Source organism: Pseudophryne corroboree, unplaced genomic scaffold (assembly GCF_028390025.1).
Source record: "Pseudophryne corroboree isolate aPseCor3 unplaced genomic scaffold, aPseCor3.hap2 scaffold_1112, whole genome shotgun sequence".
In the NCBI taxonomy this organism is placed as follows: domain Eukaryota; kingdom Metazoa; phylum Chordata; class Amphibia; order Anura; family Myobatrachidae; genus Pseudophryne; species Pseudophryne corroboree.
Window position 1 is genome coordinate 1 of NW_026967738.1, and position 13038 is coordinate 13038.

The 13038-nt window shown below is 48.7% G+C and overlaps 11 non-coding genes and 1 pseudogene across 11 annotated transcripts; 3 read left to right on the top strand and 9 right to left on the bottom strand.

Moving 5' to 3' along the window:
• Positions 1–1350: 1350 nt before the first annotated feature.
• On the bottom strand, positions 1351–1514 carry LOC134989540 (U1 spliceosomal RNA). Its single transcript, XR_010194677.1, has one exon. It is a non-coding gene; the product is annotated as a U1 spliceosomal RNA (small nuclear RNA).
• Positions 1515–2185: 671 nt separating this feature from the next.
• LOC134989586 (U1 spliceosomal RNA) lies at positions 2186–2348 on the bottom strand. Its single transcript, XR_010194708.1, has one exon. It is a non-coding gene; the product is annotated as a U1 spliceosomal RNA (small nuclear RNA).
• A 152-nt stretch (positions 2349–2500) lies between these two features.
• LOC134989659 (U1 spliceosomal RNA) lies at positions 2501–2664 on the bottom strand. Its single transcript, XR_010194774.1, has one exon. It is a non-coding gene; the product is annotated as a U1 spliceosomal RNA (small nuclear RNA).
• Positions 2665–3332: 668 nt separating this feature from the next.
• On the bottom strand, positions 3333–3496 carry LOC134989573 (U1 spliceosomal RNA). Its single transcript, XR_010194698.1, has one exon. It is a non-coding gene; the product is annotated as a U1 spliceosomal RNA (small nuclear RNA).
• Positions 3497–3648: 152 nt separating this feature from the next.
• LOC134989634 (U1 spliceosomal RNA) lies at positions 3649–3812 on the bottom strand. Its single transcript, XR_010194751.1, has one exon. It is a non-coding gene; the product is annotated as a U1 spliceosomal RNA (small nuclear RNA).
• Positions 3813–4482: 670 nt separating this feature from the next.
• LOC134989578 (U1 spliceosomal RNA) lies at positions 4483–4645 on the bottom strand. The gene has a single exon (XR_010194702.1). It is a non-coding gene; the product is annotated as a U1 spliceosomal RNA (small nuclear RNA).
• Positions 4646–4798: 153 nt separating this feature from the next.
• Positions 4799–4962, bottom strand: LOC134989632 (U1 spliceosomal RNA). The gene has a single exon (XR_010194749.1). It is a non-coding gene; the product is annotated as a U1 spliceosomal RNA (small nuclear RNA).
• Positions 4963–5664: 702 nt separating this feature from the next.
• Positions 5665–5799, bottom strand: LOC134989590 (U1 spliceosomal RNA; annotated as a pseudogene).
• Positions 5800–5951: 152 nt separating this feature from the next.
• On the bottom strand, positions 5952–6115 carry LOC134989657 (U1 spliceosomal RNA). Its single transcript, XR_010194772.1, has one exon. It is a non-coding gene; the product is annotated as a U1 spliceosomal RNA (small nuclear RNA).
• A 2362-nt stretch (positions 6116–8477) lies between these two features.
• On the top strand, positions 8478–8633 carry LOC134989594 (U1 spliceosomal RNA). The gene has a single exon (XR_010194713.1). It is a non-coding gene; the product is annotated as a U1 spliceosomal RNA (small nuclear RNA).
• A 674-nt stretch (positions 8634–9307) lies between these two features.
• Positions 9308–9471, top strand: LOC134989667 (U1 spliceosomal RNA). Its single transcript, XR_010194781.1, has one exon. It is a non-coding gene; the product is annotated as a U1 spliceosomal RNA (small nuclear RNA).
• A 152-nt stretch (positions 9472–9623) lies between these two features.
• On the top strand, positions 9624–9786 carry LOC134989579 (U1 spliceosomal RNA). The gene has a single exon (XR_010194703.1). It is a non-coding gene; the product is annotated as a U1 spliceosomal RNA (small nuclear RNA).
• The last annotated feature ends 3252 nt before the right edge of the window (positions 9787–13038 follow it).

Consider the following 13038-nt stretch of genomic DNA (forward strand, 5'->3'; position numbering starts at 1 on the left):
ACACTAGTCCCCGGGTGCAGCCCCCAACCCCCGGGACACCCGGAGCAACAAAATGTAGATTCAGGCCACCAGGCCACGCCCCTACCTATGAAACCATGCCTCCTTTTTACCATTGCGCTGCTTATCTGCGCGCACTGCATTACAATCTCCTTCGCCACCTCTCTGGGTGTCACCAGTGATAGTGACACCTCTGCCATGCTTGTAGCAGCTGGTCCTAAGATCTACGCCTCAAGCCCTGAGTGTTTGCCCTTGTGACTTGTTGATCATCATAGCGAAGCAGATGCTTACAGAAAACTGCAGGGGCTTAGATTGAAAATAAAAAAATTGATGGGTATAAGGTAGAGAGGAGCGGGTTCGGTTCTCCGAGAACCGAATTCCCGACGAACTCCACGTGGTTTACACTGGTCCGAGGCAGGCTCGGTTGTTCCCGCCTGACTCGGAAAACCTGAACAAGGGAAAATGTCATCATCCCGCTGTCGGATTCTCTCGAGATTCGGATTCCATATAAAGAGCTGCGCGTTGCCGCCATTTTTACTCGAGCATTGAAGAGAGAGCGGAGAGGACGTGGCTATGTTCTCTCAGTGGAAATCTCAATATCAGTGCTCAGTATCAGTGGTTACTTATTGCTGCTCAGTAATACTAGTAGTGTGTCTCTCCTGCTCAGTGTCAGTTCTCAGTAGTATCCTCATCAGTGCTCAGTATCACTGCTCATTGTCTTGTGCTGCATTGTGGTGCTCAGCATACTACAGTACATTACTAATAGTCCAGTGCTGCATCTTGCTGCTCAGTGTCAGTTCTAGTATCCTCATCAGTGCTCACTATCACTGCTCATTACATTGTGGTGTTCTGTATACTACAGTAACATAGTAATATAGTAACATATAGTAACATAGTTTTTGAGGTTGAATAGAGGCAAATTGCCCATCGTGTTCAACCTGTTTTAAGTTGTGATGATTCTACATACTTGCTGAATAATGTTTTATGACTAGTTAGCTACTATAACTCATGTTACCCCCGGATTAACCATGTTGATATTTTAAGTATTATAACCTTGGATAGCTTTTTCATTCAGAAATGTATCCATTCCTTTTTTAAATCCAATTACAGAGTCCGCCATTACCACCTTCCCTGGCAGGGAATTCCACATCCTGATTGCCCTAACAGTGAACATCATAGTATCTCACCTGGCAGGTAAGTAGGAGTTGGGCTAGAGCTGTGGAGGATTGCTGCTCGGGCACCCCCTGTCAAGTGAAGGAGATCCAACTGAGGCAGCACAAGGGAACTCTCGAAAGAAGAACAAGGCTAGAGGAAGATCTGAGACAAAGAAATCTGACTTTTACCAGAGCTGACCAGAGGAAAGCACAAACGCAGTCCCCCACTACCACAAATAATGCAGTCGAGTTTCCCACATTTGGGGAAATCACAGGGGTCAGCATACCCAGAGTGCAATGAATGAACCTCACCCTGGGAGAACAATCTTCATGACCATGGTATCTCCTATGCAAAATAAGTATGATTTGGGATAGGGCTGGGGAGGGCCGCTGCTCAGGCACATCTCTGTCAAGTAAAGGAGATTCAACTGAGGCAACACAAGGGAACTCTCATCTGGGGACAACAACTGCAGGGAGAACACATATTTTCAGATGAACATGGGAGGGCAGAAGGCTGCCTAACACTGAAGCACCCCCAAACAACAAACCAAATGCAACTACTAGTGCAAGCATTCCTGGGGGAAGGCCTGCAGCAGATGGATTTGCATATGGTGATGTCATCCAAGCAGTGGGTCAAAGTTGGCTTCAACCCTCGTCTGCATATGAAAATAAAAAAGGGGTGTGCAGGGCATGGCGGCCTTTTGCGGCGCTTGGATGACCCCTAGTTTGCATTAAACACCTCCACCTTCCTTCGGTGTGGGGCTCATGTTGGCTATGCCCCAGCCCCTGAAGCATTCAAGCTGATTTCTTGCAGCAGCTGGGCACTGTAACAGCTCCAGAGCTGCTCTGTAAAGCAAGTAAAAGGGTGTGGGCCCTGCAGCACTACCTGTAGTTTGCATTGTGCGTTGGAAGGCACAAAGTAAGCAGACGGGAGAAGTCAGGATAGTGCACAAGGGCATAGAAGGGAGCGGCTCAAGAAAAGAGAAGTGGAAACAGACAGCAAACTAGGCTGGAGAGAGACCTGAGACAAAGAGATCTGAATTATACGAGAGCCGACCAGAGGAAACACAAATTATGTAATCAAGTGTCCCACATTTGGGGAAATCGTAGGAGCAGCACACCCAGAGTGCATTGGGTGAGCCTTGCCCTGGGAGAAGCACCTTCCTGATCATAGTATCTCACCTGGCAGGTAAGTAGGAGTTGGGCTAGAGCTGGGGAGGGTCGCTGTTCGGGCACCCCCCTGTCAAGTGAAGGAGATCCAACTGAGGCAGCACAAGGAAACTCTCGAAAAAAGAACAAGGCTAGAGGAAGATCTGAGACAAAGAAATCTGACTTTTACCAGAGCTGACCAGAGGAAAGCACAAACACAGTCCCCCACTACCACAAATAATGCAGTCGAGTTTCCCACATTTGGGGAAATGACAGGGGTCAGCATACCCAGAATGCAATGAATGAACCTCACCCTGGGAGAACAATCTTCATGACAATGGTATCTCCTATGCAAAATAAGTATGATTTGGGATAGGGCTGGGGAGGGCCGCTGCTCAGGCACATCTCTGTCAAGTAAAGGAGATTCAACTGAGGCAGCACAAGGGAACTCTCATCTGGGGACAACAACTGCAGGGAGAACACATATTTTCAGATGAACATGGGAGAGCAGAAGGCTGCCTAATACTGAAGCACCCCCAAACAACAAACCAAATGCAACAACTAGTACAAGCATTCCTGGGAAAAGGTCTGCAGAAGACGGATTTGCATATGGTGATGTCATCCAAGCAGTGGGCCAAAGTTGGCTGGAACCCTCATCTGCATATGAAAAGAGAAAAGGGGTATGCAGGGCATGGCGGCCTTTTGCGGCGCTTGGATGACCCTTAGTTCGCATTAAACACCTCCACCCTCCGTCGGTGTGGGGCTCATGTTGGCTATGCCCCAGCCCCTGAAGCATTCAAGCTGATTTCTTGCAGCAGCTGGGCACTGTAACAGCTCCAGAGCTGCTCTGTAAGGCAAGTAAAAGGGTGTTGGCCCTGCAGCACTACCTGTAGTTTGCATTGTGCGTTGGAAGGCACAAAGTAAGCAGACAGGAGAAGTCAGGAGAGTGCACAAGGGCAAGGGCAGGGGCTCAAGAAAAGAGAAGTGGAAACAGACAGCAAACTAGGCTGGAGAGAGACCTGAGACAAAGAGATCTGAATTATACGAGTAGCCGACCAGAGGAAACACAAATTATGTAGTCAAGTGTCCCACATTTGGGGAAATCGTAGGAGCAGCACACCCAGAGTGCAATGGGTGAGCCTTGCCCTGGGAGAAGCACCTTCCTGATCATAGTATCTCACCTGGCAGGTAAGTAGGAGTTGGGCTAGAGCTGGGGAGGGTCGCTGCTCGGGCACCCCCCTGTCAAGTGAAGGAAATCCAACTGAGGCAGCACAAGGAAACTCTCAAAAAAAGAACAAGGCTAGAGGAAGATCTGAGACAAAGAAATCTGACTTTTACCAGAGCTGACCAGAGGAAAGCACAAACACAGTCCCCCACTACCACAAATAATGCAGTCGAGTTTCCCACATTTGGGGAAATCACAGGGGTCAGCATACCCAGAATGCAATGAATGAACCTCACCCTGGAAGAACAATCTTCATGACCATGGTATCTCCTATGCAAAATAAGTATGATTTGGGATAGGGCTGGGGAGGGCCGCTGCTCAGGCACATCTCTGTCAAGTAAAGGAGATTCAACTGAGGCAGCACAAGAGAACTCTCATCTGGGGACAACAACTGCAGGGAGAACACATATTTTCAGATGAACATGTTAGAGCAGAAGGCTGCCTAATACTGAAGCACCCCAAACAACAAACCAAATGCAACAACTAGTACAAGCATTCCTGGGGGAAGGTCTGCAGAAGACGTATTTGCATACGGTGATGTCATCCAAGCAGTGGGCCAAAGTTGGCTGGAACCCTCATCTGCATATGAAAAGAGAAAAGGGGTATGCAGGGCATGGCGGCCTTTTGCGGCGCTTGGATGACCCTTAGTTCGCATTAAACACCTCCACCCTCCGTCGGTGTGGGGCTCATGTTGGCTATGCCCCAGCCCCTGAAGCATTCAAGCTGATTTCTTGCAGCAGCTGGGCACTGTAACAGCTCCAGAGCTGCTCTGAAAGGCAAGTAAAAGGGTGTGGGCCCTGCAGCACTACCTGTAGTTTGCATTGTGCGTTGGAAGGCACAAAGTAAGCAGACAGGAGAAGTCAGGAGAGTGCACAAGGGCATAGAAGGCAGCGGCTCAAGAAAAGAGAAGTGGAAACAGACAGCAAACTAGGCTGGAGAGAGACCTGAGACAAAGAGATCTGAATTATACGAGAGCCGACCAGGGGAAACACAAATTATGCAGTCAAGTTTCCCACATTTGGGGAAATCGCAGGAGCAGCACACCCAGAGTGCAATGGGTGAGCCTTGCCCTGGGAGAAGCACCTTCATGATCATAGTATCTCACCTGGCAGTTATGTAGGAGTTGGGCTAGAGCTGGGGAGGGTCGCTGCTCGGGTACCCCCCTGTCAAGTGAAGGAGATCAAACTGAGGCAGCACAATGGAACTCTCGAAAGAAGAACAAGGCTAGAGGAAGATCTGAGACAAAGAAATCTGACCTATTACCAGAGCTGACCAGAGGAAAACACAAACACAGTCCCCCACTACCACAAATAATGCAGTTGAGTTTCCCACATTTGGGGAAATCACAGGGGTCAGCATACCCAGAATGCAATGAATGAACCTCACCCTGGGAGAACAATCTTTATGACCATGGTATCTCCTATGCAAAATAAGTATGATTTGGGATAGGGCTGGGGAGGGCCGCTGCTCAGGCACATCTCTGTCAAGTAAAGGAGATTCAACTGAGGCAGCACAAGGGAACTCTCATCTGGGGACAACAACTGCCGGGAGAACACATATTTTCAGATGAACATGGGAGGGCAGAAGGCTGCCTAATACTGAAGCACCCCCAAACAACAAACCAAATGCAACAACTAGTACAAGCATTCCTGGGGGAAGGTCTGCAGAAGACGGATTTGCATACAGTGATGTCATCCAAGCAGTGGGCCAAAGTTGGCTGGAACCCTCATCTGCATATGAAAAGAGAAAAGGGGTATGCAGGGCATGGCGGCCTTTTGCGGCGCTTGGATGACCCTTAGTTCGCATTAAACACCCCCACCCTACTTCGGTGTGGGGCTCATGTTGGCCATGCCCCAGCCCCTGAAGCATTCAAGCTGATTTCTTGCAGCAGCTTGGCACTGTAACAGCTCCAGAGCTGCTCTGTAAGGCAAGTAAAAGGGTGTGGGCCCTGCAGCACTACCTGTAGTTTGCATTGTGCATCGGAAGGCACAAAGTAAGCAGACAGGAGGAGAAGTCAGGATAGTGCACAAGGGTATAGAAGGGAGGGGCTCAAGAAAAAAGAAGTGGAAACAGACAGCAAACTAGGCTGGAGAGAGACCTGAGACAAAGAGATCTGAATTATATGAGAGCCGACTAGGGGAAACACAAATTATGCAATCAAGTTTCCCATATTTGCGGAAATCGCAGGGGCAGCACACCCAGAGTGCAATGGGTGAGCCTTGCCCTGGGAGAAGCAACTTCATGATCATAGTATCTCACCTGGCAGGTAAGTAGGAGTTGGGCTAGAGCTGGGGAGGGTCGCTGCTCGGGCACCCCCCTGTCAAGTGAAGGAGATCCAACTGAGGCAGCACAAGGGAACTCTTGAAAGAAGAACAAGGCTAGAGGAAGATCTGAGACAAAGAAATCTGACTTTTACCAGAGCTGACCAGAGGAAAGCACAAACACAGTCCCCCACTACCACAAATAATGCAGTTGAGTTTCCCACATTTGGGGAAATCACAGAGGTCAGCATACCCAGAACACAATGAATGAACCTAACCCTGGGAGAACAATCTTCATGACCATGGTATCTCCTATGCAAAATAAGTATGATTTGGGATAGGGCTGGGGAGGGCCGCTGCTCAGGCACATCTCTGTCAAGTAAAGGAGATTCAACTGAGGCAGCACAAGGGAACTCTCATCTGGGGACAACAACTGCAGGGAGAACACATATTTTCAGATGAACATGGGAGGGCAGAAGGCTGCCTAATACTGAAGCACCCCCAAACAACAAACCAAATGCAACAACTAGTGCAAGCATTCCTGGGGGAAGGCCTGCCGCAGATGGATTTGCATATGGTGATGTCATCCAAGCAGTGGGTCAAAGTTGGCTTCAACCCTCGTCTGCATATGAAAAGAGAAAAGGGGCATGCAGGGCATGGCGGCCTTTTGCGGCGCTTGGCTGACCCCTAGTTTGCATTAAACACCTCCACCCTCCGTCGGTGTGGGGCTCATGTTGGCTATGCCCCAGCCCCTGAAGCATTCAAGCTGATTTCTTGCTGCAGCTGGGCACTGTAACAGCTCCAGAGCTGCTCTGTAAGGCAAGTAAAAGGGTGTGGGCCCTGCAGCACTACCTGTAGTTTGCATTGTGCGTTGGAAGGCACAAAGTAAGCAGACAGGAGAAGTCTGGAGAGTGCACAAGGGCATAGAAGGCAGCGGCTCAAGAAAAGAGAAGTGGAAACAGACAGCAAACTAGGCTGGAGAGAGACCTGAGACAAAGAGATCTGAATTATACGAGAGCCGACCAGGGGAAACACAAATTATGCAGTCAAGTTTCCCACAGGAGTATATAGGATACGACCCAGTGGTACCTGACGACATAGATACTAACAGCTATTTAATAACATTACGCTAGAAAGTGATTATTAGCAACATATATATCTATATAAACAACCCCGCCAGGGTTGTGCCTTCAAAAATAATCACACACGGACACGCTTTTTAAACCTTTTTTTTCACATCTCTTTATTCTTCTTATGCACATGTATGTTAGTTCTGTGATTTTAACCTTTATGTTTCACTGCAGTTTGGGATAATAATATTAATATTTATCCAATTTTAATACATACTTAATAAAGGTTATATTTTATGATTCATTCATTCTGTCCAGTGCGTCAACAGTGCAGATTTCTTCTTGTTTTTTCTCCCAAATTCTATAACAATGACAGTAAATGTTGTTTCTTTTCAAACAGAACTTTCTTGACCATGCTTCTTGCTTGAAAGATCTGGGAGCACATGGAAAACAGTACAAACCATGCAGTATCACAAGAGCCTTTATTTGATATTTCATGAAGATAGAGCAGAATTGAGGACACGTCAACTATTTCTGCCGAAGGTGGTTCATCTTTCCACATGGTGCCTTTGGCCACTGACACCTTCGTTGAGTCAAAGTCTCTGGCTGTGGTCAGAACTTTGAAAATTTATGTCACCAGAACGGTTCAGATTAGGAAAACAGAGGCTCTGTTTGTCCTGTATGCTCCCAACAGGATTGGGTGTCCTGCTTCCATGTAGACAATTATGCGCTGGATCTGTGGTAAGATTCAGCATGCTCATTCCATGGCAGGATTGCCGTTACTGAATTAGGTGAAGACCCATTCTACTAGAAAGGTGGGTTCATCCTGGGCAGCTGGTCGGGGAGTCTCGGCATTGCAACTTTGCCGAGCAGCTATTTAGTAAACACTTTTGCTAAGTTTTACAAGTTTTAGAGTAAAGGAGATTCAACTGAGGCAGCACAAGGGAACTCTCATCTGGGGACAACAACTGCAGTGAGAACACATATTTTCAGATGAACATGGGAGGGCAGAAGGCTGCCTAATACTGAAGCACCCCCAAACAACAAACCAAATGCAACAACTAGTACAAGCATTCCTGGGGGAAGGTCTGCAGAAGACGGATATGCATATAGTGATGTCATCCAAGCAGTGGGCCAAAGTTGGCTGGAACCCTCATCTGCATATGAAAAGAGAAAAGGGGTATGCAGGGCATGGCGGCCTTTTGCGGCGCTTGGATGACCCTTAGTTCGCATTAAACACCCCCACCCTCCTTCGGTGTGGGGCTCATGTTGGCCATGCCCCAGCCCCTGAAGCATTCAAGCTGATTTCTTGCAGCAGCTTGGCACTGTAACAGCTCCAGAGCTGCTCTGTAAGGCAAGTAAAAGGGTGTGGGCCCTGCAGCACTACCTGTAGTTTGCATTGTGCATTGGAAGGCACAAAGTAAGCAGACAGGAGGAGAAGTCAGGATAGTCCACAAGGGTATAGAAGGGAGGGGCTCAAGAAAAAAGAAGTGGAAACAGACAGCAAACTAGGCTGGAGAGAGACCTGAGACAAAGAGATCTGAATTATATGAGAGCCGACCAGGGGAAACACAAATTATGCAGTCAAGTTTCCCACATTTGGGGAAATCGCAGGGGCAGCACACCCAGGTGAGATACTATAATCAGGAAGGTGCTTCTCCCAGGGCAAGGCTCACCCATTGCACACTGGGTGTGCTGCTCCTACGATTTCCCCAAATGTGGGACACTTGACTGCATAATTTGTGTTTCCTCTGGTCGGCTCTCGTATAATTCAGATCTCTTTGTCTCAGGTCTCTCTCCAGCCTAGTTTGCTCTCTGTTTCCACTTCTTTTTTCTTGAGCCCCTCCCTTCTATACCCTTGTGGACTATCCTGACTTCTCCTCCCGTCTGCTTACTTTGTGCCTTCCAATGCACAATGCAAACTACAGGTAGTGCTGCAGGGCCCACACCCTTTTACTTGCCTTACAGAGCAGCTCTGGAGCTGTTACAGTGCCCAGCTGCTGCAAGAAATCAGCTTGAATGCTTCATGGGATGGGGCATGGCCAACATGAGCCCCACACCAAAGGAGGGTGGGGGTGTTTAATGCGATCTAGGGGTCATCCAAGCACCGCAAAAGGCCGCCATGCCCTGCACGCCCCTTTTCTCTTTTCATATGCAGATGAGGGTTGAAGCCAACTTTGACCCACTGCTTGGATAACATCACCATATGCAAATCCATCTGCTGCAGGCCTTCCCCCAGGAATGCTTGCACTAGTTGTTGCATTTGGTTTGTTGTTTGGGGGTGCTTCAGTATTAGGCAGCCTTCTGCCCTCCCATGTTCATCTGAAAATATGTGTTCTCCCTGCAGTTGTTGTCCCCATATGAGAGTTCCCTTGTGCTGCCTCAGTTGAATCTCCTTTACTTGACAGAGATGTGCCTGAGCAGCGGCCCTCCCCAGCCCTATCCCAAATCATACTTATTTTGCATAGGAGACACCATGGTCATGAAAATTGTTCACCCAGGGTGAGGTTCATTCATTGCATTCTGGGTATGCTGACCCCTGTGATTTACCCAAATGTGGGAAACTCGCCTGCATTATTTGTGGTAGTTGGGGACTGTGTTTGTGTTTTCCGCTGGTCAGCTCTGGTAAAAGTCAGATTTCTTTGTCTCAGATCTTCCTCTAGCCTTGTTCTTCTTTCGAGAGTTCCATTGTGCTGCCTCAGTTGGATCTCCTTCACTTGACAGGGGGGTGCCCGAGCAGCGACCCTCCCCAGCTCTAGCCCAACTCCTACTTACCTGCCAGGTGAGATACTATGATCTTGAAGGTGCTTCTCCCAGGGCAAGGCTCAACCATTGCACTCTGGGTGTGCTGCCCCTGCGATTTCCCCAAATATGGGAAACTTGACTGCATAATTTGTGTTTCCCCTGGTCGGCTCTCGTATAATTCAGATCTCTTTGTCTCAGGTCTCTCTCCAGCCTAGTTTGCTGTCTGTTTCCACTTCTCTTTTCTTGAGCCGCTCCCTTCTATGCCCTTGCGCACTATCCTGACTTCTCCCGTCTGCTTACTTTGTGCCTTCCAACGCACAATGCGAACTACAGGTAGTGCTGCAGGGCCCACACCCTTTTATTTGCCTTACAGAGCAGCTCTGGAGCTGTTACAGTGCCCAGCTGCTGCAAGAAATCAGCTTGAATGCTTCAGGGGCTGGGGCATAGCCAACATGAGCCCCACACCGAAGGAGGGTGGAGGTGTTTAATGCGAACTAGGGGTCATCCAAGCGCCGCAATAGGCCGCCATGCCCTGCATAACCCTTTTCTCTTTTCATATGCAGATGAGGGTTCCAGCCAACTTTGGCCCACTGCTTGGATGACATCACCGTATGCAAATTCGTCTCCTGCAGACCTTCCCCCAGGAATGCTTGTACTAGTTATTGCATATGGTTTGATATTTGATGGTGCTTCAGTATTAGGCAGCCTTCCGCCCTCCCATGTTCATCTGAAAAAATGTGGTCTCCCTGCAGTTGTTGTCCCCAGACGAGAGTTCCCTTGTGCTTCCTCAGTTGAATCTCCTTAACTTGACGGGGGAGGGGCTTGCCCGAGCAGCCACCCTCCCCAGCCCTATCCCAACTCATACTTATTTTGCATATGAGATCTCTATATCATGAAGATTGTTATCACAGGGTGAAGTTCATCCATTATATTTTAAAATAGGAAGGTTCAAATTACATATTTGAATTGCATCTATGTGCTGGATTCAAATGTCCCCCCCCCCTTCCTTTCTCAATTGTGCCCGTCAGCAGCTATTCTAAGGTTGCTGCCAATGGGTGTGACACATTAATTTCTTCTGTGGGGTACACTGGACTCCACAAGGATTCACATTGGGGTGTAGAGTAGGATCTTGATCTGAGGCACCAACCGGCTCAAAGCTTTTGACTGTTCCCAAGATGCTCAGCGCATTCTCCTCTATAACCCCGCTTCCATGAACAGGGAGCTCAGTTTGTAGTTGGTGCCTTCAGTAGCAGGCCACTTAACAGGGGCCTGCCTCAGGCAGCCTATTCTTAGCTATTAATTTTGACAAGAAAATAAGAACTTTTTTTATGAGAATCTACAAGGGCTGCAGCAGGCTAGGTCTAATAGACATCTTTACTGCAGCTTCATCACTCCCAGCGGCGCTGTATACTCCCGTGCCCTGGTTGCTGGGTCACTGCAGCGGAGGCTCCGGTTTCTTCCTAAGGTCAGTCACACACGCACCGCCCTTCCGGATCACGAGGCCGCTGATGAAGGGGAGCGTGGCCGTAGGGGGTGGACCGTGTGCGCACTGGCGTGGACACTGATTACTGGGCAGCCGCTCCACGAGCCACCAGGTACAGTTAAGGAGCACAGGTCTGGGGTTTTTTCTCCCATATTAAACCAATTTTGTACTGCCCGCAGCGCATTGTGATAGGTAATAGGGCCTGATTCAGGTTGGATTGCAATCACAGTAAGCGATCCAACTGCAAAAATTGCTAAGAGCAAACGCATGTGCCTGCATTTTCTGCGGCACCCCGCAGAGAATGCGATCGCCTCTGCCTGTCAATCGGGGCAGGGGGGGAGAGGGGGGTCAGCAACACTCCATTTCCAAGTCAGGGATGGAGCGGTGCGGGGGCAAGGCTTCAAAATGGGGTCTGCAACGGAGGAGACACAGGGGGCGTGGTCACAGCGGCTGTATGACATCACATTCAGCCGCTGTGATCACAAAAATGGTGGCGGCTTCCTGCGCGCACATACAGTCTGCACCAGCAGGAGGCTACACCATTTTTTATGATCACGCTGAACTGCAGTGCGACTGCAATTACAGATTGGTCAAGAAGGGAGGCGTCATGCTGGGTGGCCATGTCCTGTCACTGTGCAGGAGCCAGCACCGCTCACACACTAGTCCCCGGGTGCAGCCCCCAACCCCCGGGACACCCGGAGCAACAAAATGTAGATTCAGGCCACCAGGCCACGCCCCTACCTATGAAACCATGCCTCCTATTTACCATTGCGCTGCTTATCTGCGCGCACTGCATTACAATCTCCTTCGCCACCTCTCTGGGTGTCACCAGTGATAGTGACACCTCTGCCATGCTTGTAGCAGCTGGTCCTAAGATCTACGCCTCAAGCCCTGAGTGTTTGCCCTTGTGACTTGTTGATCATCATAGCGAAGCAGATGCTTACAGAAAACTGCAGGGGCTTAGATTGAAAATAAAAAAATTGATGGGTATAAGGTAGAGAGGAGCGGGTTCGGTTCTCCGAGAACCGAATTCCCGACGAACTCCACGTGGTTTACACTGGTCCGAGGCAGGCTCGGTTGTTCCCGCCTGACTCGGAAAACCTGAACAAGGGAAAATGTCATCATCCCGCTGTCGGATTCTCGCGAGATTCGGATTTCATATAAAGAGCTGCGCGTTGCCGCCATTTTTACTCGTGCATTGAAGAGGGAGCGGAGAGGACGTGGCTATGTTCTCTCAGTGGAAATCTCAATATCAGTGCTCAGTATCAGTGGTTACTTATTGCTGCTCAGTAATACTAGTAGTGTGTCTCTCCTGCTCAGTGTCAGTTCTCAGTAGTATCCTCATCAGTGCTCAGTATCACTGCTCATTGTCTTGTGCTGCATTGTGGTGCTCAGCATACTACAGTACATTACTAATAGTCCAGTGCTGCATCTTGCTGCTCAGTGTCAGTTCTAGTATCCTCATCAGTGCTCACTATCACTGCTCATTACATTGTGGTGTTCTGTATACTACAGTAACATAGTAATATAGTAACATATAGTAATATAGTTTTTGAGGTTGAAAAGAGGCAAATTGCCCATCGTGTTCAACCTGTTTTAAGTTGTGATGATTCTACATACTTGCTGAATAATGTTTTATGACTAGTTAACTACTACAACTCATGTTACCCCCGGATTAACCATGTTGATATTTTAAGTATTATAACCTTGGATAGCTTTTTCATTCAGAAATGTATCCATTCCTTTTTTAAATCCAATTACAGAGTCCGCCATTACCACCTTCCCTGGCAGGGAATTCCACATCCTGATTGCCCTAACAGTGAAGATCATAGTATCTCACCTGGCAGGTAAGTAGGAGTTGGGCTAGAGCTGTGGAGGATTGCTGCTTGGGCACCCCCTGTCAAGTGAAGGAGATCCAACTGAGGCAGCACAAGGGAACTCTCGAAAGAAGAAC